Here is a 6,048-nt window from a genome sequence, read left to right on the forward strand (position 1 = left end):
AATTCTTCTGAGTTCTCTACAAATCAGTGGCTTTGTCCGCAATATTGATTGACCTGTCAAGCGAGTTCTAACATTTCTGCTGTCAAGAAAAGTGGTTGATCGTGAGAGTTTCATCATTTCTACTGTTAAGAACACTACTTGATCGTGGTTTGGTTTCGTTCATCTATTGAAATTTCACTTGTTATTCTTCTTTCTTTCACCCTGTCACTTCTTGCTCATCTTCTGCGACGATCTTGAAATTCCCTCTAAAAGAATTCTACCAATGGCCACACAAATCGATTCCAACCATCCCCTTTACTTATACCCTTCAGACACCCAGGAAGTAACATTAGTCCTACAAGTTTTGATAGGTTTTGGAAATTCTGTAATATGGAGCCGTGTGATGTGTTTAGCTCTTCGTGGTAAAAATAAGTTGGGTTTTATTGATGGTACCTATTGCTGTGAGAAAGTATCAGAATTTTCCCAACAGTGGGATTGTTGTAACGCTGTCGTGTTGTCATGGCTCATCAATTCTGTAGAAAAGGATATGGTTTGGTGTTTTCTGATAGTGCACACCTCGTTTGGCTTGATCTTCAAGAGTGTTTTCTTAAGACAGATGGTACAAAATATTCTCTTTGTACAAAGCAATTTCATCACTCACTCAAGGCACACTCACAATGGCAAGCTATTTCACAAAACTGAAGGAGCTATGGGATAAACTTTTAGTGTTGGTTCCTCTTCCTACATGCAAGTGTTCTACTGCCTAAGAGTATAATAAAGTTGTCCAGCAACAATGTCTATTTCAATTCCTTATGGGACTTAACGCCACCTTTCACCAACCAAGATCACAGATACTCCTCATGACACCAGTCCCTACTGTGTCTCAAGCTTATTCAATGATATGTCAGGATAAGGAGCAGCGTATGATCTGTTCATAGATTCCTACAAATCCACTTCACACTATTGCAGCCTCCACTAGAGGTGGTCGTTCTGGTAGAGGCAGAGGTGGAGGTCGGTCTCAAGAAGAATGTACCCAGTGCCATAGACGGGGGCATACTTGTGATTAATGTTATAAGCTTGTTGGGTTTCCCTCCAACTTCAAAGGCAGAAAGGCACAAGCTGCTAACCTGAATCATGAACAGGACGAGCAAAAAGAATCAAAATCAAGCTCGACAAATGGTCAACAGTCCATAACTGAACAACAATATAATCAAATCTTACAATTACTGAAGAAGGACTCCAAGGATGAGACATTAGGAGCAGCCAATTATATCGAAGAACATGTGTCTGGTATGCTTAACGCCTTACCTCTTTCATTATGTAAGACTCATTGGATACTCGATTCTGGTACTACACGTCATGTAATTAGTAGCTTAACCATATTGGATACTGCCCATGTGTATAATGGTCATCTTAGAAAAATTCAGATGCCAAATGGTTTGAAAATCATTGTTACACACACTGGAACAATCAAATTATCTAAGAACATAACACTTACTTATGTCTATTACACTCCTGAATGTTGCTATAACCTAATTTCAGTCTCTAGCTTAACTAAAGAAATGCAATGTATCATGTCTTTTTACCCTGAATTTTGTACTTTGCAGGAGAGTTTAACTAGGAGATCTCAAGTGATTGGTAGAATCACTAATGGAATGTACTTAATTGGAAAAGCCTTAAGACTAGACACAATTATGAGTTTTTAATCTAGTGAGAAAAGTGAGCAACTTTTAGAATTATGGCATAAGCGCCTAGGTCATGCACCCTTAGACATTTTGAAACACTTAGAGTCTATAAGGAAAGATATCATAGATTTCCCAAGAAATAAATGTATTGTTTGTTCTCAAGCCAAACAAACTAGGCTTCCTTTTTCTTTTTCCATGTCTAATACTTCTTCATTTGAGTTGTTGCATGTTCATGTTTGGGGACCCTATAAGGATCCCACTTATAGAGGGCATCAATATTTCCTTACAGTGGATGATGACTATTCTAAGTGTACTTGGATTTTTCTGTTGGTCAATAAAAATGAGAGCATGCAATGCTTAAAGAACTTCGTAGCCTATGTTTCTAATTAGTTTTCTATTATTGTCAAGACAATCAGATCAGATAATGGTTTGGAACTTGTAAATAATCAATTAAGGAATTTTTTTAATAAGAAAGGGATAATCCATGAGCCTACTTGTCCTTATACACCACAACAAAATGGTGTTGTAGAGAGAAAACACATACATTTACTAAATGTTGGTAGAAGTCTCATAATTCTTTCTGGCATTCTTGTTAAATTCTAGGGAGAGAATATCAAAACTGCTGTCTTTTTAATTAACAGAACTCCCTCTAAAAGTTTAGGGTATAAAACACCCTATGAAATTCTTCATAACAAGTGCCCGGATTTAAGTTTCCTTAAGGTTTTTGGTTGTCTTGCTTTTTCATCTACTCCTAATAATCATGATAAGTTTTCCCCTCGTTTTGAACTGTGTATTTTCCTGGGTTATCCTCCAAATCAAAAGGATTTCTTGCTGTACAATTTAAAAACAAAGAATATTCTTGTTAGTAGGGATACCCAATTTATAGAAGATAGATTCCCCCTTAAGGATGTGGATGATAACAATCTAAGGGGGGTTTCTAGACCTGTCCAAGACTATTTTTTAATATAATACTAGTGATTTTCCTTCCCACACGGAACTGTTAATCACCAAATCAATCAGGACCTTCACGACACTACTATAGATCCTGAAATTCCTGGCAATAAGACTAATGTTGACATTGAGCAGCATCTACACAGACATGTAAGAAACACAAGGCCCCTTTCTTGGCTAAATGATTATATTTGCATCACTGATACAGCTTTAATGTCTCAAGTAAAAGCCAAATGTAAGTATCCTATCCATGAATACATTTCCTATGCTCATATATCTCTATCTCACAAACATTACTTGTTCTTTACTGGTCAAATCTCTAAGCCATGTAGCTTCCATGAAGATGCCAAGGACACTAATCTGATGGATACTATGAAGCAAGAGATGGATGCCTTAGAACTCAATCAAACTTGGAACATAGTGGACCTTCCAAAAGGCAAGAAACTCACTAGATGCAAGTGGGTCTTAAAGGTCAAGTATGGCCCCACTGGTAAGGTTGAAAGGTATAAGGCAAGACTAGTTGCTAAAGGCTATAGCTAGCAAGAGGGTATTGATTATTTTGAGACTTTTTTCCCAGTTACTAAGATGGTTACAGTTCGTTCTGTTCTTTCCCTTGCTATCTGTAATGTTGGCATCTATATCACATGGATGTCAACAATGCATTCCTTCATGGAGACTTGCATGAAGAAGTTTATATGCAAATTCTGTAGGGATTTGATCAGTTTGGGGGGAACAAAGTATGCAAATTGCTCAAATCCCTCTATGGCCTCAAGCAAGTCTCTAGGCAATGGAATGCCAAACTCACTGAAACTCTTATATAGGGGGGGTTTAGACAAAGCAAGTATGACTACTCTTTATTTGATAAAAGAGATAAAGAGGAAATTACTATTATTTTAGCATACGTTGATGATCTTGTGATTGCTGGAAATAGTCTTGATAGAATTAATGAAACCAAACTACATTTGCACAAAAAATTCAAAATTAAAGATTTAGGACTACTAAAATACTTCCTTGGTTTAGGATTAGCAAGGTCTGCAAAGGGTATTGTTCTCAGTCATAGAAAATATATTTTGGATCTCATTTCTAATACAGGTTCAAGTGGTTCCAAACCACTAACAGTTTCTATGGAGAGAAGTACCAGATTGAGTTCTGCAAGCACTAATCCAATCATTAAGAAAAGGACAAGATAGGAACAGAAAAATGCCAAGGACAATGATCCCCTCTTATGGGATCCTTTATCCTATCGCAGATTAGTAGGTAGGTTATCATATCTTACTGTTACAAGGCCTGATATTATGTTTTATTGTGCAGACTTTTAGCCAATTTATGAGCAATCCAAGAAAATTAGACATGGGAGCTGCTGTTCATGTAGTGAGATATTTGAAAAACAGTCCAGGATTGGGGATATTGTTGGCTGCAACTTCCAGAAGATATCTAAAGTGTTATGTGGATTCTGACTGGGCCACATGTCATGATACAAGAAGATCATTAACAGGATATGTCATCAAGTTTGGTGGGTCCCCCATATGTTGGAAGTCAAAGAAATAACATACCGTGTCAAGGTCTTTAGTAGAAGCAGAGTATCGGGCTATGGGTATAGCTGTTTCAGAAATAACTTTGTTGACTCAGATGTTAGGAGATCTGGGAGTGAAAGGACTTGAACCGGTTAAAGTATATTGTGATAGCAAGGCTGCCATCTATATTGCCACTGACCCTGTCTTCCATGAACAGACAAAGCACATCAAAATTGACTGTCATTTTGTTCGGGAGAAGTTGCAACAAGGGCTTATCAACTTGGAACATGTTAGCTCTAAAGATCAGCTTGTTGATGTGCTCACTAAAGCACTTGGAAGAGAAGATCATAGCAGGTTGATAGGCAAATTGGGAACCATTAATCTTTATGGTCCCCAACTTGATGGGGGGTGTTAGAGTTATAGATATTGAGTTAATGTATTAGTGTTTTGTAGTCTGTATAAGTTTGCGGTTTGGATTGGGCCAGTGTAGGCCCAAAGCCCAAATAGTCTTCTTATTGTGTGTCAAAGCAATGTACTGTGTATATATATTTTCTTGAGTTATCAATAAAGTGTGAGCTTTTCTCCCAGCATCTCTTGGGCCAGTTCGCTTTGTTTACATGTTGCATTTGATAATCATGTTACTTATTAATCATTCCTTGAAAAAGTGAGCACATCAATCCCTAGTCCATCCCATTACTCCAGTCTAGATTTACAACGAAGGACAAAATTACAGCTTTTCAAAATTGACTTTTATTTAGTTTAAGAAAAATGATTAAAAAAACTAAATATTAAACAACAAATATTAACAAAAATTTGTTGTTATTTGTAAATTTAGTATTGTCAATACTAACTAAAGTGTTGTCAGTAAATTGATTTGAGATTTAGTAATTTACAACTCCTTTTTTGTTGTTATTTTTCCTTTAATTTACACGAAGAATGAAATTTTGGCATTATTAATAAGAAAAAATCAATATACAAGTCTCTACAATTTGATTTTATTTTTCATTAAATTCTTATATTTTTTTCTTGGATCCTTATGGATTTCCATAATTATAAGTATGGGTTTCTATGCTAATAATTCATTAATTTGTAAGATAAATGACGTTAGAAGTTTATGATGCGACTCTCACTCATGATACATCTACATCTATTGTAATTTGGAAAAATTACAATCAAATCTTTGAAAAAGAAAAATAATTACTAAAAAATCCTAATAACAACTTAAACAGTTTGTAATAATAAGTTCTAGAATAAGCAATAATAACATCTAAGACTTGTTTCATAATTTTTTCCTTAGGACCTCGTTGTAATTCTCCATATTAATTTTGCCATTTGGATATTAATGAAATCAAAATCATTTAGATTATATATTATATATAGATTTAAGGAGACCCAATTTCAATTTTTTTTACGTTGCATAAAAATAAATTTTATTTTTTAAAAAATCTCTTTTTGATCTTATATTATAATTTATATGGCAACTTAGATATCGCTTAGTCGGCATCCATATCAACTCTAAGTAGCATATTATGGAAATTGAAACTAATGCCCCTAGTCAAAAAACTGTAAGAACCCAATACAAAATTACAAGTATCTAAGTGAAAATCAAGTAAAACTATAAAAACTGATGAATTAATTTCTTCTTAATATAGAATTTAAAATTATTTTGATTACTTTGTCTCTCATATTTATCTTTTTTTTTCAAAGTAGTCATTATAGTAGTTGTACATATTAAATGTTTCATTAAGTGATATATCTATAACTAATACATATAATTAACAAGGGTATTTTAGAAAAAACAATAACTATTTATTACAAATAACTAACATAACAAACTTCTTAAATCTATTTAAATTAGTCAACTAGTTTTTTTTTTGGATATACTAGTCAACTAGTTTTTATATTAAGGACATTATTGT

The 6,048-nt window shown here is 34.4% G+C and overlaps 1 long non-coding RNA gene across 1 annotated transcript; it reads left to right on the top strand.

Moving 5' to 3' along the window:
* The first annotated feature begins 608 nt into the window (after positions 1–608).
* On the top strand, positions 609–4,719 carry LOC114734841 (uncharacterized). Its single transcript, XR_003739213.1, has 2 exons — positions 609–1,269; positions 3,927–4,719. It is a non-coding gene; the product is annotated as an uncharacterized LOC114734841 (long non-coding RNA).
* Positions 4,720–6,048: the final 1,329 nt, after the last annotated feature.

This window comes from Neltuma alba, unplaced genomic scaffold (genome assembly GCF_004799145.2).
Source record: "Neltuma alba isolate B1F8T4 unplaced genomic scaffold, ASM479914v2 tig00002650_pilon, whole genome shotgun sequence".
In the NCBI taxonomy this organism is placed as follows: domain Eukaryota; kingdom Viridiplantae; phylum Streptophyta; class Magnoliopsida; order Fabales; family Fabaceae; genus Neltuma; species Neltuma alba.